We start from the raw sequence: 20,739 nt of genomic DNA, 5'->3' as shown, positions 1-20,739 counted from the left end.
ACATATGTGGCTCCCCTACAAGGGTAAGCCAAATCAAATAAGGATCGACCGTGAGAAGCATATGACTCATACAGTAACCGATTTCGAACAAGAAAACCAACCGGTGGCTTTCAACAATAACATTTTGGGAAATTATTCTTCACAATCATTCTTTGGCAATTTTGTTGCCCAATCTTCCCCTTTCCAAGTTAATCATTGTACATCTCAAGTAGAAAATTTTTCACAATCAAATTTATCCAAATGCTTTAATGTAGATCAAAAGGATGTAAATATTTCTGATTCTCCTTTATTTTGGTCTTTGTATTTTGATGGCTCTAAGTCCAGCGAGGGCTCAGGAGCAGGTTGCATTTTGGTTAGTCCAAAAGGCGAAAAGACAATGCTTTCTTGTAGATTAGAATTTGAATGCACCAATAATACAGCCGAATACGAAGCACTATTGCAGGGATTATATAAGGCAATTGACCTTAAAGTCCAATATTTAAAAGTATTCGGCGATAGTGAGATCATTGTTAAACAGGTAAGGAATACAATTCATTGCCTCTCAAGCCACCTTAAGCATTATCAAACGCTAGTGCAAGATCTCACTTCGCATTTCTCAGCATTCAATATTTTTTCAATCCCAAGATCGCAAAATTCAGCAGCTGATTTGCTAGCCAACGTAGCTTCCAAACTCCTCCCTTCCGAAGACTATAGTCTTGATAGATTTTCGGTAGAGTTAATTTTTAGACCTTCAGTTCCTGATAACATCACTAACTGGAGGGTTTTCAACCATGACGAGGATATTTTGCAATTTTTAACCTCTGAAAAGTCCTATGACAATCAAGTCATTGAAGAGGATGAGCATGATTCTCAAATGAAGCAAACATCTCAAGATAACGTTATTCCTAAACCTGTGGTAAAGCTTGAAGACCTTTATGACATCAAAGATAGGTTTAAACCTGTAATTAATGCTAAACTCCAGAGCTCTACTCTTAGGTTTGAATTGATTAATTTAGGAACGGCTCAAACTCCTCAAAATATAAATTTAGGATTAGGACTTTCTACAATAGAAAAGGAAGCATTTATCAAACTTTTAAGAAAAAACAAACAAGTTTTTGCTTGGAAGTATGATGACCTTAAAACATATGATACATCTATCATACAACACACTATTCCTATGCTTCCCGATCAAAAACCAATCCAGCAGAAGTTAAGAAAAATCCATCCAAATTTGGAAAGCCAGATAAAGTCGGAACTTAATAAGCTTTTAAAAGCTAAGATTATCTTCCCTGTCCGACACTCAAACTGGGTCTCCAATATGGTACCCGTCAGGAAGAAAAACGGCGACATCAGAATCTGTATTGATTTCAGAAATTTAAATAAGGCAAGCTTAAAAGATAACTTCCCTCTGCCTACCATGGAGCAAATCCTTCAATCGGTAGCAGGATCTGAATTGATGTCTTTTCTTGATGGTTTCTCAGGATACAATCAAGTGCTGGTCCACCCTGATGACCAATTAAAAACTACATTCAGAACAAAATGGGGAACTTACGCATACCAAAAGATGCCTTTCGGACTCATAAATGCAGGAGCGACATTTCAAAGAGCTATGGATACAGCCTTTAGAGGGTTAATTAACTGAACAGTAGTTGTCTACCTCGATGACATTACTGTATATTCTAAAAAGAGATATAATCACTTGCATGATTTAAATCAGATTTTTCAACGATGCAAAACATATGGTATCTCTCTTAACCCGAAAAAGTCTTTCTTCGCTCTCAACCAAGGCAAGCTCTTAGGGTTTATTGTATCTAAGGATGGCATTTATGTAGATCCTGAGCGAATTAAAGAAATTTCTGAAATTCCTTTTCCACACAATAAAAAATCGATGCAGTCGTTTTTAGGACAAATTAATTTCGTTAAGCGATTTGTTCCAGATTTTTCACAGATTGTACTACCACTGCAAAAGATGATTAAAAAGAATTCGATCTTCAGATGGGGACTAGAAGAAAAGCAAGCTTTTCATGATATTAAGCAATCCATAATCAATGTCCCAGCCCTGAATACTCCAAATCTTTCTAATCATTTTACATTATATACTATTGCATCCGACTTATCTTACGCAGCAGTACTAACTCAGTTGAATGATGACAATTTGGAAGCGCCCATTTCGTTCTTCAGTTCTAACTTTCAAGGCGCCGAATTGAATTATTCCGAAATTGAGAAACAAGCTTTTGCTGTCTTTAAAGCAGTCAAACATTATCGACCCTTTCTTCTTAAAACCCATACTAAAGTAATAGTTCCTTTCTCCGCAGTTAGGCAACTATTAATTCAAAAGGAATTGGGAGAAAAGAGGGCAAATTGGGTCGCAGCCCTCCAAGAATATGATCTAGAAATAAAGCCAGCAAAATTTGTTAAAGGTCAAGGTTTTTGCAGGATCTTAGCAGGAGCATCAAACATTCCTGAATCAAGTGATACGGAGCAAACTCAAGAAGTTAATCAGCTAAGTATACCGGATTCCGAATCTCAATATTCAGATCTAATCTTTTATTTAAAGAATGGTTATGCACCTACCAATTTGTCCTACAAGAATAAAAGAGCCATTAGATTGAAAGCTAAGAGTTTTTCTCTTATTAATGATGTGCTCTTCAGGAGAAACTATGATTCTGTATTACTAAGATGCCTTGAGAAACCTGAAGCTCAAAAGGTTTTGCAGGAGCTACACGATGGACCGGCAGGAGGACATTTTGGAGCTGATACAACAGCTCATAAAGTAATTCATGCCGGATATTACTGGCCTACTTTGTTTAAGGATGCTCATGAATATGTAAGGAAATGCATTAAGTGCCAAACTGCCAGTGGAAGACAACAAAAGCCAGCTTTCCCTTTACAACCAATCAACATTGAACAACCTTTTGAACAATGGGGATTGGACATCATTGGAGAAATAAATCCTTCATCTTCCAAGCAACACAAGTATATCCTTACAGCAACTGATTACTTTACAAAGTGGGTAGAAGCAGTTCCATTAAAGACAACAAACTCGGAAGCAATCATCGAATTTATAGATCAGTTCATCGTAACCAGGTTTGGTGTCCCAAACGCTCTTGTCTTTGATAATGCTTCTTACTTCTCAGGCAATGCAATGATTGATTTCGCTATCAAAAGAGGATTCAAATTAAAGTATTCTGCCAACTATTACCCCCAGGGTAACGGCCTAGCAGAATCAACTAATCAAAATCTAATCAAAATCATTAAGCGAACAATCGAAGAGAATCATAAGAACTGGCATAAATCCTTGGTATTTGCATTATGGGCCGATAGGATTACACAGAAAGCTTCCATAGGGACCTCTCCGTTTAATCTTGTTTATGGAAAAGAAGCAGTCGTACCAACCAATCTTCTTCTCCCATCTTTAGCCCTAGTGCAATTTATAGACGAAACTCCTTCTTCTTCTATACAGTTTAGACATGATCAAATACTCAAACTTGAAGAAGAAAGGGATAAAGCCAAGGTTACACATGCAAGACATCAGCAAGTCATTAAAGCAGCTTTCGATCTAGCCTCATCCAGCCCTAGACAATTTGAAGTCGGAGATCTAGTCCTGAAATGGGACAAAGCCCATGAAGACAAAGGTAAACATTCCAAATTCCAAAAACTGTGGCTAGGACCATTTCAGATCTGTGAAAAAGTAGGCCATTCCACATTCATACTTCAAAATCTATCAGGGGTGAGAGATTCTCTCCCTGTCAATGGTCTAATTCTGAAGAAATTCTTTAACTGAGGAGGTAACCCCTTCTCTTTGTAGCTTATTAGTTTTTCATAGTTTGTAGGATTTGTAGGAATAAGAATGTGGGACATTCCCATTGACCTTTCGCTGTAAACAAAAGCTGTCTCGCCATAGTAATATTAATATTTACTTTTTAAAAATAGCATCCTGAACCGAGAGAGATCATTTCTAGGAAATTAGATATCTTTTTATTCTGAGCATTACAGACTCACCTTTGTAAATTTCACTCTGAACGAAGTTCTATGAATCATCTTGAGTGGTTGAAATCAGTCCCCAAAGGTTATCTATACGAAAATAGGAGCTAATTCATCTTCAGCATCTTCAACTCTTAAAACCTGTCATCCATTTATTCTTAATAAGATAATTGTTCATCCCATTCACCAACAGTTTTTGATTACTCAGAGTGTAATTCTAAAATATAAAAGATTAAAGATAAGAGGTCTTATCACAAGCCTGCTTACCATGTTCATAGGAAAATAATTTAACTGACATTACCAAAACTGCATACCAAATAGGGTAATGGCTTGAAATTTCAAGACAAGGGGTCTCATCACGAGCCAGCTTGTTCAGTTTAATTACTACCCGTGAATGGCATTGTCATCTATCTGGCCACCAAACCAGGACAATGGCTTTTATCTTAAGAAAAAAGAAATTGAAATTCAAAAAATACGAGAATATCTTTTGAATTCATTCTGTTTAGTCACACTCTAAGGTGAATGGAACAATGGACAACAACATGGTTAAAAGGTAACCCTGCCGAGACATGAATGTTTGCTGGCAGCAGAGGCTCTACCTGTGACAGAGGAGTTTATTTTAAAAGCTGATATGGAAAAGTTTTCTATTTTTACTTTTACAAACCATAAGGACTTATTTTAATACTCGAAATGCATTTATAAAAAGAGGAAGTTAAATGAAGAAACCTGTTTTATTTAGAATCAATAGATATCTAGTTATATTAGAAATTTCCTTTCTTTTATAAAGATTCTATTTGAGAAAGTGTAAGTATAATTGTTAGTTCAGAGATAACTGGTTCTGCCAGCGAATCGCCAATTGTTGTGCCCTACAACAACCCCCCATTTCATAACATTTTTATCACAAACAATTTACATATGAAATGGGTCCCTTTTAAAATTTTTAATTGGCATTAATAAACTTGTTCAAATAAGGTATGATAATCAAATGAATTTATGCAAAAAACCCTTGTTGAACAAATGATAAGCAATTTTTGGTTAAGTCCAAAAAAGTAATCGCAAGTTCGGTTGCCATCTTGGTTTTTCCCGACGCGATATCGGCGATCGGCTATCGGCACGGCACTATGTCTTGTGGAAAATATTTTAACACTCCGGCCCGATGCGATATCGCATATCGGCAATCGGTACAATCCTACGCATCTTCATAAGACGTTTATATCCTTTCCCCGATGCGATATCGCTATCGGCATTCGCTAAAAGCAATTCATACACATTCAGGGGATATGTTCGCGCGCCGAATGCGATATCGCAATCGGCGTTCGCTAAAGAACTTTCCCAAGTGATAACGCCACACACACACTTCCGATGCGATATGATGACGCTTAATGATGACCTCAGTTCCAAAAGGTGATTATTTCAAAGCATTAAAGTTATATTTAAAATCGATTTGACAAAACCACAGATTTCAAAATGCCGTTAAGTAAAGGGATAAGGTAATGCATGCGTATTTAAAGCTTTGCCCCTTCGAATTAACGAGCAATTACGATTAGACTTTTGAAAAAATCTATTACACGCTTTAAGGGGTCATTCGGTTTAATAACTTAAGTAATGGTCATTTATGAAGCTGCAGGTCGTAAAATCATCATCATTGCATCTACGGTGCCTTCTCAAATCATTAGATCCGCAGCCTCTTTTAGGAATAATCTCGCCACGCTTCAAATCATATATTTATCCCGTTATGGATTGTCATTGTTATTTCTTTGTTACGATTTCTCTTGCACTTGTGTAGAATTCGACTACCGAGAGAAGTCTGAATATGATGGGAAAGAAGTTCAAGAAGGTGGCAGGTTCTACTGCGATACCTGCCTCAGGCCAAGCTGCTACACCTTCAAGGAAAGGCTTAATCTCAGATACTACATGCACTGGTCTTACTGGTACTACATGGCAAGGGACATACAATTTGCTAGAAGGAGAACAACCAGAAGTGACAGTAACGGAGGCAAGTGTGGATGAATTAAGAAAGTCTGAGGCAACTCTTAAAGATTTGGCTGACTCTTTTCTGCACAGAATAGTAGCCAGGGAACAAGTCTTGCCTTATACTGATGTGGTACGTTGGGCAATTGAAGAAATTCCTCTCACTAATAGAACCTTCGTTTCTAAGGATGGAAGGATTTTCGGCTCCTTCAAGCCTGACGACTTGAGACGAATGTATCATTTGCCCAATCCCGAGCAAGTCTATAACAGAGCATTTGTGGAGAAATTCGCCAGAGAGAATGAATCACCAGCCGAACCTCTCCGAGATTGGAGGCAAAATCCAGCAAAACACAAGCAGGATATGTCGGGTAAGTACTCCAATGCCTCTTTGGCTTCACCTTACTGCTATGCTGGAATTATGATGTGTAGATTGTGGGGATTTCATGATTCTGCAAATATCCATGTTGATATGGTTCCCTTAATGGAAGCGGCCGTTAATAGTATAATTATGGATTGGGCCACTATCCTGTCTGATAAGTTGGTCTTAGCTATTCGTGAGTTTAGGGCCAAAACCAGAGTCACTGAGAGAAAAATCCCACCTTTTTATTACTCTGCATACATTATGGATGCCCTTTGTTTTAATTTTGAGTTTCCTGTCCTTGGTTGGAGATGGACAACCCATGACCCAACACCTATTCATTTGTATCATCGTAAATTGTGGAAACCCTCTCACAAAGACCATTTGTACCAAATTTGCAATGGTTTTATTGTTCCCGTTCACTATTCTATTTTTGACAGACCTATCCCTAGGATTTCCTATGAAGCCTCTTTTGACCTGCCAGCCGTAGCCCATTGGTTCGGCGAAGAATGTTTTTCTTATATCAGAGTTTTTGGAAGCAAGGCCAGGCCACATGTTCTTCCCGTATACATGCCAGACAAACTATTAGCCCGAGAAATCTCTTATCAGATAATGTCTGAAGGTGTTACCCAAACTCTCAAAGAGGAGAAGAAGAGAGGATGGCCATCTTTTCCTTTAAGAATTGGAGTTTATACGCTTCTAAATTATAAGCATGCAGAAAAGGAAGCAGCAAAACTCCAAATGCTATCTCTAGTTTCTATTCCCAACAGACTCTATGACCCGAAAAAGACTGCTTTCATTGCCTTGGAACAGGCTAAGCTGACAAAGGTTATTCACCAAGAAGACCAGTTTGACGACCTGTTCATGGGTGCTGATTCAATAAGCCAAGTCAAACAACTTGCTGCGATGAGATATGAAGATATGGAATTAACTGAATTTAATAAACTTAGAAAGCAAAGGTTGCAAACTTTGCCTCTAAAGTTATTATCTACAACCCCAACTTCATCCTCAAGCGAGCCTGATCAGACAGAAATAAATTCACCTCCCGTTACAATTAGAGAACAGGAGGAAAGTCAAAGAAAGCTGCAGGCAGAAAGTCATAGAAGAGAACAAATAGAAAGGCAGCAAAAAGCACAAATTGAAGAAGAGCAAAGAAGACAAAGGGAGATAGAAGAACAGAGACAGAGAGAAATAGAAGAACAGAGGAAAAGAGAGGAAGAAGAAAAAATAAGGAAAGAACTGGAAGATAGGCAGAAAAAGGAATTGGAGGAACAGCAACGGAGAGTACAAGAGGAGCAACAGCGGAAGGCATTCGAAGAACAGCAGAGAATTGAAAAAGAAAAAGAACAGAGTAAGCAAATCTCTGTTGATACTGAATTGATTAAGGAATGGAATCAATTTGATTCCATTATAAGTGGTAAAGAAGCCTCCAAATACTCAGATGCCTTAAAGACTCCCGATACTACTGTTTCTCCGGTTCTTGAAGGAACCAGCGGCCCACCCACAGTACAGAACGTTGAAGAAGTTACTCAGAATCCATCTGATCAAGTTGATCTTCAGGTAGAGGAAATTCCTCCTCTAGACATTTTCTACAGCCCTAAGCATAGAGCCGTTGTAAGACGCTCAAGGAAGAGGCGAAGGCTTGATCAACCTTCTGTTTCAAATGAGCAAACAGTCACGGGCAATGTCGTCTGGAAGGGAGAATTAAGTCCCTCTGAAGATTTAACAAAGCTGTCGCAATTTGCGGGAGCTTATTCAGCAGCAACCATTGACAAAGCATCCGAAGTGAGTCTTCTTTTGAAGACTAAAGAGCATGAGGTATATGCATTGCAAGAAGAAGTGATAGAGGCAAAGAATAAGGCGACACAGGCAGAAGAACAATTGCTGGCTCAACAACAAGAGAATCATTTGTTAATCCAGCAAATTGAAAAACTAAGGATAGACCAAAGTAACATTAAAGCACATGAATTGGCAGAGGCATTATCACAGTTGGAGGCATCAAATGAGCTGTTAATGAAATCTAAAGAGGATCAAATAGTTCAGCTCTCAGCACAGCTTGAAGGTATTAAAGGTGCCAAGAGTATTGAAGATTTCAGAACAGAGGCAACTCTGATAAACGACGCTTTGATATCTCAGATCAGACTTTTGTGCCAACAGCTAGTTGAAGCTGAGTCACTTTGTGATATATCTACAGCAGTATGTGAGCAAATCGAGGAAGCCAGGACTAACTTGGATCAGGCCGAAGATGAAATAATAGAATATATTGAATGGCAAGATACTCCAGAAGGGCAAGCTGCTAATTTAGCCCGAATCAGTGTAACATACAAGAACATACTTTTCATGGAATGGGAAACACAGGTAATGAAGGCAGAGAGGGCAGCATCCAGGTGCAAAACAATTTCCAAAAACATGATCAATATAGTCAATGATACATTGTATCTGGCTAACATGATTTCACAGTGCACACCTGGAAACATAACAACCGCGAATATGCTGGAGCACAAGAATTATCCTAAGCTGGAAGAACAAGGGCGGTTAATTACTGGAGTGAATACCTTGACCTCCGATGCATACTGGCTTTTCCTGATTAAACCGCATTCTCAAAGGTCGGCTCTTAACTGCCTAACCGACGCTCTCACATACCTGATCGCCGATTTCCAAGATGCCACATATGATGCACAGCTGACTTCTCGCCTCAATACTCCACCAGAAGTAGAGCCAATGCTGGCGATATGTCAGCGAAAGAGTAAAGGCAAAGAGACAGCTGACTGAAGCATCGCCGCTGACTGCCGAATCACCCAAATGCAAAATGATATTTGTTGATGCCGATTTCTTAGTTTTCAGTTTTTAGATATTTAGTAGTTAGATTAGCATAGTATTTATAGACCCTTTCATTGTTTTGCAAAGGGTCGTAAAATTTTGTAAAAGACTAAAAGGCTGAAGTTTGCACTATTGTGCTTCAGTCTATATTCTTTTTGAAACTCGACCACTGGTCCTTAATTTTACTTGGAATGCTGTTTAAGTAAATTGTGCACTATTGTCGTTTGCTTGGAATGCTTTCTGGTTGGAAGGAAGGACTGTGACATAGCGATTAATATATTGGATTGATCAAACAGCTTGCATGGTACTATTATCTGTATCTGTTCTCTTTTCAGTTATATGAATTGCTGTGTTATTACTTTGCTATTATTGAATACATGTATTTAATACAACAACAAGTCTTCATTTCATATCACTATTGAATGTTTTGTGATTTGTTATCTTTCACTCATATATGTATCAATGATATAAATGACTGAGTGCAGTAATTCGCTATTATAGCTCTGCGTAACTACTTACGCAGAGCAATCTCAAATGATTAAACATCTATGCTTGTTGTTAGTGTCATCTATATGCCTGTCATTAAGCATAGCTTATCAAACGCTGTACTGTCTGAATTGATAAGTCCCGGGATTAGCTTATAGTTTTTGTATTTCTTTTATAGTTTAGTTATTTGTTTATTATCATTTCATATCTTAAATCATCCATCCATCCAGTTTACTTATAATCTTTGGGAAACTGGTCCCGTTATCCCCAGTCGGAGCCACTATTCCAAACGGAAAAGGAGCTGCACTAAGTTCCGGACCGGGTGGTTTCCCCGATGTTGTTGCAACGAATTTCGGGGCATCAACAGATCCATGGTGGATTTATGAAAGAACTTTGTGTTTCTTTCTCCCTCTCTAGTCCACTACACCCTTGATTTCTGTCTCCAGAAAATTTCCTCTTGCAAGCACCGGTCTTCCCATTCTTCCTGCAGAGAGTGAGCTAGCTTTTTCCATTCCTCGGTAAAGCCATCCATAATGCAAATCAGATTAATCTTCTATAGTTTATTCTCAGCTTCACTTTTGGCCTTGAAGATATTCAAAATTCCTTCTTGTTCCAATCTTTAATTCTAGCTTTGATAAGCTTAAGTCTATGTTGGAGCAGGAACATTCTAGTGCCTTGAATGTTCAAATCCTCTTTCCACCATTTGTCAATATTGTTGGTGAATTCAGGGTGAGAGAGCCAGGCATTTTCAAACCTGAAAGGTCTGTTTCTTGGTGTACCCATAAAAGTAGCTTCCAGCTGTACAGGCCAATGGTCCAAACCTCCAAAGGGGAGAATAGACGTTGTCATGGCAGGGCCTGAGAGAAACAGGTCCTCTGAAATAATGAATCTGTCTAGTTTAGAGGCTACTTGTGAAACCCCTCCCCTCTTGTTGTTCCAGGTAAAGGTTCCATTCATTGTTTCAGTGTCCACTAACCCCATGTTCATTATGAAGTTCTGGAAGGCCATGGAGTCTTTGCCAAGCTTTCTAATACCACCTTTTTTCTCTGTAAGAGATCTTATCATGTCAAAATACCCTGCAACAATCCAGGGCATATTAAGGTGTCCTGCTCTTAGATCCTCGAGGGAGGTGAGAAGCTTGATTTTGTCTTCTTGCTTTTGAGGTCCATAGAAGTTTGTGATCATGTATATCTTCTGATCACCTAAAGGTTGACATACCAAAGAAAGATAGTTAGCATCCAGGATGCCAAATTTCTGGGGATCCCATAGTGTGAGAATCCCCCCCGCTGAGTTATTTGCTTTAACCTCCAGATATTCATACTTGATTAGCCATTTATTATGAATTTCTCTTATCTTATCCATCCAACATTTTGTTTCCTAAATAAACACCATATCTAGTTTTTCTTCTTTTATTATATTACTGAGATTTCTTTGCTTCCTTCTATTTCCTATGCCTCTAATATTCCAGGTTGTGAGCTTCATTAAGAAAGGTTTGTAAAGGAATAAATAGTGAGATATTTAATCTTACTTGAGTTAATCAAGAGTTTCCCACATTCGTTCAGCAACTCATTCTGTCTTTTTCTTCCTCTTTTCCTACCTGAGTTCTTTGTGGATTGTGCCTATGTAGTCTCCATCATTTTGACCCCACTATGCTCCTGAATTTCATGATTGTGTTTGACTCCAGATCCCTTTGATTGTGATCTTCATAGAAAGTGTTGTTGAACTCTGTCATATTCCTATTTTGGCAGGGAGTCTACTCCTATGGGCGTCCCTTGTTTTAGAAATTTTTCTAGATCTAGATTTTCTCTATCTCCTGCAGTTCGTGGCCCTCTGTTCCCGCTTCACTTGGAGTCATCTCATGATCCCTACTTATCTCCATACCACTTGGAAGATCATCCTTTTTCTGGTTGTTTACTATGATATCTTCCATGCCAGCTTCCTTTTCCTTCTCAGTGATTATGTTCTCCATTTCCTGGATTGTTTCTTGGTTTCTCTCTTCTTCCTCTAGGATCTTGAAGCTATTGTGGCTTGTTTGTTTTTCCTTATTGATCTTTTTTGTGGACTCTTTCCACCTTTCCTTTTGCCCCCCACCTTGGTGAAACCCTCGTGATTTTTATCCGCAGTGGTTTTCACATTTCTCTCCATGTTGTTGGTTGGGAAGTCTCTGAATAGATGCCCATGTTCATGGAATTTGTGGCACCTAAATGGGATGTGCTCATAGTCCACCATCTGCACCCATTCTTCATCATAAAATTCTAAAATTATCACTTCCAGAAGGGCTCTAGATAAGTCCATTTCCACACATATTCGGGAAAAGGAGGTATATTTTCCTTTTAGAGTCGCATCAGAGATCTTTAGAAAATGCCCTAGTTTGTTGCCTATTGTTTTTAGAGATTCAAGTAGCCAATAATCCAGAGGAAGGGAGTATAGTCTAATCCATACCGGTACCGATGTGAATGTTTCATGTTTCGGGACAAAGTTCATCATCCATGGCCACATGTAGAGTCCTGCAGTAGCATAAAAATATGGCCCTCCTTCAAACACTCTGTATTTATCCTCTAGGCTTGTGAACACCACTGTGAAAAAGCCCTTAGATCCTAGATGAAGGTGTATCTCCCCCTTTGGCTTCCAGTGGCTCCTTATCCAAACATGCACCTCCCTCTCTGTCAGCCATATCCCCATGAATTTGCATATGATTGCATGTTCCATCATATGATCCCTATGCACTTGAAGTGTTGGGTTGCTCAGGATGACCGGGGGAATGATACTCGACTTGGGTTTGTAGACCCCAGTTGTCCTTATGGAAGTAGGTTTTTCACTGCTACCTCCATTCTCCTTCTTCTTGCTTGTTTCCTGCTGATCCCCTTCCTATTCCTGAAGTTCGTTTCTTCCCAATGTTCCCGTGCTTCTTGCCTCTGTTACCTTCTCCAGAGGTTTTTTAAAGCGCTACTTTCCTGCATCCTTTCTTCTGTCTGTAACTACCTGACTGTAGGAGGGGTAAACACTCCCCCCTACGCGTTCCGCCATGGTCCCCAAAGTCAAAAACCTAACACCAACATTAACCCTAGATCAAGTTGTAGACCTCCAAGAATTCGTTAATTGTCCTAAGCAATATTATTCTTTGAATAATAACGCTTTGTTTCTGTTGTGCGAATAATGAAAGATTTTTCCATACTTTTATATTTTTCACATTGAAACTAACTATGTCATTATAAGGGGAAGAACACACTTCATTTAATATTGGATAATAGGCATTTAGTTCACAATTGTCAAATGACACTTACTATTTAGGAAGATAAAATAAAATGACTCCACGTAGAGACAATACCGGGGACAATTAATTGGCTATCCAAAGTTTTCATGTCTCAAAATTTTGTAATTATTTTTAATGTAAAGTTCAAAAAATGTTATATGTTTTAATTGTTTAAGGTTATGCTAAGTGTGGACATGCCCAAGAATATTTCATTCTACTTCTTCTGCATCTTTGTACTTGCAGCCACTGAACATAGTTAATAATCATGCATTAAAAAGAGACTTAATTTAATATTAGATACTAAGTTTATGTTTAAAGTTAAAACAATTCGTTTCTATGGAATAAAGTTTCATAGCTCTGTGCAACTGCTCTAGTTCACATGTTCACTAAAAACATGAAACAAAGTGGAGGAATTTCTCATTGTGCTTAAGATTAAAACATTTTATATCAAGTAATCGTATACCTGTAAATCCAAGTGGCACAAAATCAATATACCAATTTCATTTCAAAGTGTGGAAGAAGATTTCATTATGCGAAATACAAATATATAGAGGAATCGCAACAAAAGTCTTTCTTGTACTTCCACACTCTAAAAAAATCAAAAGATTAAAACATTCAACATTATTTGAACTTCATAATAAATATAATTACTAAAATTTAAAAACTCTTAATTGCATTTGTATTATGTATTATTTCCAAATGTATGTATGATGTAATATAAGATCTCAAAGAATAAATCTTGAACATTAAGCAACACTATTACAGTAACAATAACTAAAACTATATTATACACGAAACATATATCTGAAATCTAAAACTGTTCTTAACTATTCATTTTCATTTTGATCAATAACAAAAAATTAGATATTATATAAAAGTTAAAAACATATCCTCGAAAACATATGTTATATTAATGTTTTTGAGCAACGCCACATAATTTAGATCCATAGAAGATCTTATGCAAAACATTAAGAATCCTGATTTACGGTGGAAGTCGCTTATATCAGTAATGAAAATGCCCAACAACTCAACTCACCAACTCATTCACTATGTTATTCTGGCATATTCTCTTTAATTATGCACTCTTGCATTCCAAGGAAAATGTGTAAACACAATAAATCATAATTTATCTCTAAAACAAAGATATCTAGTAAAAGGAGGCATGTGCAGTTGCAAGGCATCATGTAACTGAACCTACTTTATGTTTAACGTCTACAAAATTCATCAAATTACTACTACCTAATTGTAAAAGTAAATGTGTTCGTAACAATGGGGACTGGCATTAGGCTCTCATTAACCATAATATGGAGAAAGGCAATTACAAAAGAAAACAAAAAACTGCATATAGCAATTAGTTTAAGCGATGTAAACACAATTAACAAATCTAAAAAACTTGTTAGGTTCCTATAATACTAGTGTAGCCCCTTATTGTCATTGTTAGTGTAGCCCCCTTATTGTTATTGTGGTGCCCATGTATTCCCCATATTGTTATTATTGTGCCCCATAGAAGCCCACTATTGTTATTGTTGTTCCCTTACATTATTATTGTTATGTAGGCTCTGATTATATTGTGACCCATTTGTCGACGCGTTTCGAACCAACTAGTGTGGTTCATCGTCAGGACAAGTTGAGGAACAAATCTGAGCAATCCGTTAAATAGAGTATGCAGGTCCTCCAACGACTATATGAATATGCAACAGTTAAAATGACCTTTAACGGTTAATATATATATTATTCTTATTATTAATATTATTTAAATAACTAATTACTTATTTATTTATTTATTTACAGTAATAATATTGTATTATATTATTATATTAACTTCAAGCTAATATTACTAAATTAATTTTAAATTAAAATTTTTGAATATTATTATCAATAATAGATTAGGGTAATTTATATTTTATTTTTATATTCTATTATTATTATTATTATTATTAATTATTATTTTATTTATTTATTTATTTATTTTTATTTTTATTTTTTTTATATCAAAATTATTAAAATATTGTCATTAATAGTCATATTATTGTAATAACCTTTAGTAATATTATAAGATTAACTCCAAGCTAATATTATAATATTAATTTCCAACTAATATTACTAATATTAGTCTCAGGTAAAATTATTATTATTCTAATATTGTTTATTTATTTATTTTTATTTTTTAATATATGAGCAAAATGAATAAAATTGCAATAGTTAATTATTAAAAAACCAGGTCTAGGGGGAATAATTAAAAGAGAGATATTACTATTACTGAACCAATGATATCAAGAGAAAACAACGACCAGCTAAACAAACCGAGAGGGGTCAGGTGAAGAAGAGGCTAAGGTAAAAGGGCTGGGATCCAACACCTACTAATCTTCCAGCCGTCATCCCTATTGAGATTCAAAGGTCTTTTCTCGATCTCAAGGGCTTCCCTCAATTTACGATGGTGAAATTGCGCCACTCTTGCGATAACTTGAGCCTCTTCGATACAGACTTGATGTTTAGTTTTCTCGGCATGCTCAGCAAGGGCTGAGGACTTGGCCCTACCATGCCTCAAGTCTGCTGCATGCTCACTAATCCTTTGATTAATTGAGCGACCAGTTTCACCAATGTATGGGGCCCCACAGGAACAGGGAATGACATAGACCCCTTTCATGTCTTTAGGGTCGACAGGATCTTTAACAGATCTCAGCGAGCTACGGATGGTGTTAAGAGGTCTAAAGGTCGAGGGAATATTATGCTTCTTAAGAATCCTGGCGATCCTATCAATGGTTCCTTGGATGTAGGGGAGGTGTACACCCAAGATCCGGTCTTTAGGATCTTTTTTGACAGAGGGCTCCTTTCGGGCCTTGAGGAAGGCTTTTTGACCTAGGTGTCTACTGTAACCATTTTTAACGAAGACATCCAAGAGAAAAGATATTTGAATCTCAATAGGGATGATGGTTGGAAGATTAGTAGATGTTGGATCCCACCCCTTTTACCTTAGCCTCTTCTTCGCCTGACCCCTCTCGGTTTGTTTAGCTGGTCGTTGTTTTCTCTTGATATCATTGGTTCAGTAATAGTAATATCTCTCTTTTAATTATTCCCCCTAGACCTGGTTTTTTAATAATTAACTATTGCAATTTTATTCATTTCGCTCATATATTAAAAAATAAAAATAAAAATAAAAATAAATAAATAAATAATATTAGAATAATAATAATTTTACCTGAGACTAATATTAGTAATATTAGTTGGAAATTAATATTATAATATTAGCTTGGAGTTAATCTTATAATATTACTAAAGGTTATTACAATAATATGACTATTAATGACAATATTTTAATAATTTTGATATAAAAAAAATAAAAATAAAAATACAAATTAATAATAATAATAATAATAATAATAATAGAATATAAAAATAAAATATAAATTACCCTAATCTATTAGTGATAATAATATTCAAAAATTTTAATTTAAAATTAATTTAGTAATATTAGCTTGAAGTTAATATAATAATATAATACAATATTATTACTATAAATAAATAAATAAATAAGTAATTAGTTATTTAAATAATATTAATAATAAGAATAATATATATATTAACCGTTAAAGGTCTTTTTAACCGTTGCATATTCATATAGCCGTTCATATAGCCGTTGGAGGACCTGCATACTCTATTTAACGGATTGCTCAGATTTGTTCCTCAACTTGTCCTGACGATGAACCACACTAGTTGGTTCGAAACGCGTCGACAAATGATTCTCTATGTGATTTTGTTGAAACCTCTTACAATCAAGTATGGATCACAGAAGTCTAAACTCTCTAATATATTGTGACCCCTTAGACTCCTATAAATATAAACGAAGTATTGTCATTTGTATCATCGAAGAATTGCTCATTTATGTGATGTAAAGGAGGTTTATCCCTCGAAGAGGCTAATTATCAAGTCATTTATCTATCATTTCTTCTATTTTATGAGTTGGTTGCATAACATTTGGTATTAGAGCCACATTAGAGCTTTGGATTTTATGGTTTTGCTACTTCAAACAGGTCATCTTGGTATTTTCACTATAACTCTTTTTTCTACAAAGATTCAAAAGTTGAAATTTCGATCAAGTGGAACTGGGATCATGGTTAATTTCTTGTAAAAGTTTAAGATATTAGTTCGCTATATTTTTGGAGATATGATCTGAGAAATTTAGGGTTTTTGCAGGCTCCCTAATTCAATTTCAAACTGGTGACCTAGGGAAAATTGTCATAACTTTCTCTTTTAGAATTATATGTGAATTTCGTAATAAGTGACTAAAGTTGAATGGGATTTAGTTTCTTTTGTATCATTTTTAGGACCTCAGGTAGAAACAGTGGCACGTGGAAATCTGTACAAGTTCACTCTATTGAACCAGTCTATAATCAAGTCATCGTGGGCGATCAAGAATAACTCTTTCTTAAAGAATCCAATATCGGTCTGACTTGTGGGATTCGAAAGAAGACTTAGGGGGATACCACGGGTTGAAATTTCAGACCTTGGAGATCCAAAATTATAGAGATAAAATAATTTCAATATCGGGCTCCTAAAAAGTAAGAAAAATGTGTGTTTTTTTTAAATTTTACGTAATTTTTGTTTGAAAAATTAGTTTGAAGTGATTCCAAGGGCATATTGAATCATAGGTATCAATATTTGGTTCTAAAATTCCTCCCCAAAAAATAACTCTACACCCATTAAGTCATCAGAAAGCTCTACAATGATGCATGAAGAGGAAGAATTGTAACATGATATATCAAATTATGGTACCAAGTGCAACAAATTTCACTCTCACAAAGAATAACCAAAGATGACCTAAAAGGGATATGTAGGGTTTAAAATCATACATGAAAGGTTTTAAGGATGGATTAAAAGTAGACATGGAAGGTTTGAAGGATGGATTAGAAGCATATATGGATGCTAAGATGAAAGGTTTGAAGGAAGGTTTGACAAAGTTGCTACAAGAAATGCTTCCTAATGGCAAAAAGTTATTTGATGAAACTCGTGATGAAAACAAAATGAATTTTAATCATGATTTTAGAGACTCTAACTTTGGATTGAAGACCCAACATATTCCAAAGATCGATATGAGGAATTTTGATGATAAGGATCCGGTAACATGGATACCATAGATGGAGCAATATTTTGATCTCCATAATGTGCAACACACACAAAAGGTACGCATTGCATCTTTATATTTAGAACCCAATCAGTTTGTATGGTATTAATGGATTTTTCTCATAAACCACTTGTCACTTGGTCAATTTTTGTGGAGGAAATGATAGCACATTATGAAGATACAAAGAGCAACACCTTCTTTAGCCAGTTGATAAATCTCACATAAAGGGGTTCAATGTTGGAGCACATTGAGGACTTCCAAAAATTGAATATAAGGGTAAATGATATTTCAGAGGAGCATATGATTGATGTCTTCTTAGGGAATTTAAAGGATAACATCCAACATGAGGTTTGCCTTTGGGAACTTGATTCATTGGAGAAGGCATTTAGGGTGGCAAGAGAAGTTGAAAGAAAAATTATGGCAACAAGGAAGTCTAACACTCACAACTATAAAGATGAAAGTGTTGATGCTCCTAGCCTTCCAAAATATACAAGGTTGACACCACAACAATATACAAGGTTGACACCACAACAATTGGAAGAAAAAACAGAAAAATGGCTTTGTTACAGTTGTGATAGAAAATACAGTAAAGGTAATAAGTGTATTGAGAAGAAATTATTTTACATAGATTGTGAAGAGGAGGAAGAAAAGGAATAAGAAATGTCAAAAGAAGAGGATATACACCAGGAACCAACCCCAGAGAAATAAGAAATGAATCTAATCATATCTTGTAATTCATTGGCAGGAATTTTCACTCCTTAAACTCTCATGATAGAAGGACATATCAAGAAGAAAATGTAATAATGTTGATTGATTCAGGTAGTACCCATAATTTTATTTATTGTAAGATAGCCAAGGAATTGAATTGCTTCCTATATCCAGCACCAAAGTGTCAAGTAATGGTTCTAAATGGAGGAATTATAAATTGTTTTGGAAAGTGCCATAATAACAAGCTAACATGGGGGAATATGTATTGAATAGTCCAATGATTTCCACTACAATGGGTGGTGATAATGTTGTACTAGGAGTCTAATGGTTACAATATTTGGGTATAATAGCTTTTAATTTTCAAGATTTTTTCTTGAAATTCTTTTGGGAAGGAAAGGATGTTGAATTAAGGGGTATTGCAGGGAAACTAGGAAACATAATCAGCTCTAATGGCATGACAAAGCTTCTAAAGAAATAACAACGGGGCATAATTAAAAAATTATGCTCACTATCGGTTCAAACATCAAAATCATATATTTCTCGAGATCTCAAAAAAGTCTTGGACAATCATTCCAAGGTATCTGAGACTCCCAAAGGCCTCCCACCTATTTGTGATCATGATCATGTTATTCATTTGATTCCAGGAAGTGTTCCTCCAAACATCAGGCCTTACATATATCCCTATTCCCAAAAAATTGAAATTGAATGTATGGTTGCAGAAATGCTAGAGGTTGGTATAATTCAACCTAGTCAAATTTCTTTCTCTGCTCCAATAGTATTGGTGCACAAGAAGGATGGATCATGGTGCATGTTTCTGGATTATAAGGACCTTAACAAGCTCACTATTAAAGATAAATTTCCCATTCCTATCATTGATGAATTGTTGGATTAATTAAATGGAGCAATTTTACTTCACCAAGTTGGATCTTCATTTTGGATATCATCAAATTAGAATGAAGACTGAAGACATTCTGAAAATAACATTTAGAACTCATGAGGGTCATTATGAATTTTTAGTCATGCCTTTTGGCCTTACCAATGCACCTTCCACATTTCAAGGGTTAATGAATTCCATTTTCAAACCCGTTGACGGTGCTGAACCCGCCAACATGTCAGGGGATCTCCTCGGTAAGAAGTCCCAGTTAGACCTCAGACCATTTGGTGTAGGAGTCCCAGTAGTGGGTCGTATGGTAATGCCTTGGCCGTGAAGTTTCGCACATAGGAAAGTAAGATGTCCCTCGTTGAATTGAGGCTTCTGTGATCCATAACATTTATAAGAAATATTTCAGCGTAAAGTAGGATGTCCCTATTGGTAGCAAGGGTGTGACAGTTGTGGTAAGTCAAGGAAGGTGCATGAGAGGTTCTAACACATGGGGATTGAGGTGAGTGTGCCCCTTGGAAACTTGCAATAGTACTCGACTTTGAAGGGAACACACGAGAAAAGATGCATCACCAGCTAGAAATAAAGATAGCGAACAATCCAAAGTGATGTTTAAACCAACAACACATCTGCAACAAGATTCATGCAATTTCATACAAAATAGTTCATACACAAATGCGTAAGTTAAATAACATACATTGCTACAACAACCAGAATAGTCCAACTACAATAAAAAAATATGCATGAAAATGTGCTAGCTCTGTTATATTAAGAAGTGTAAGTTCTAATCAGATAATACATCCATGTCCAACCACTAGTTCTAATAGTGGAACGTTACAGCTACAATCGCCTGATCCTCCAAAGAGATACACTAGCTCTACATAGTGGAGAAGCCAAGGCGCTTTACAATACTGTCCAAGATTTCTCTAAGAAAGTCCTATCAAAGCTTGGCTGACCAAAAGCCTCTACAATGAATCATGAGGGACTATTTATAGCAAAGAGTGGGGTGGCCCTTGACATTCCCCTTTGTGACACTTCGTCTACCCTCATGACTCTTCATCTACTCTATGACTTTTACATCCACTATTGACACTTGAACTTACACTTGAAAATATGTTACATACAATCTTCACATGTACCCATGTGAGATAAAATGGCTTGAGCAAGCCATGCAAGCC

The sequence above is a fragment of the Pinus tabuliformis genome, chromosome 7 (genome assembly GCF_031772625.1).
Source record: "Pinus tabuliformis cultivar Carrire ecotype Pingquan chromosome 7, CPIR1, whole genome shotgun sequence".
Classification (NCBI taxonomy): domain Eukaryota; kingdom Viridiplantae; phylum Streptophyta; class Pinopsida; order Pinales; family Pinaceae; genus Pinus; species Pinus tabuliformis.
The sequence above is the reverse complement of the archived record's forward strand: the minus strand, read 5'-3'. Positions refer to the sequence as shown.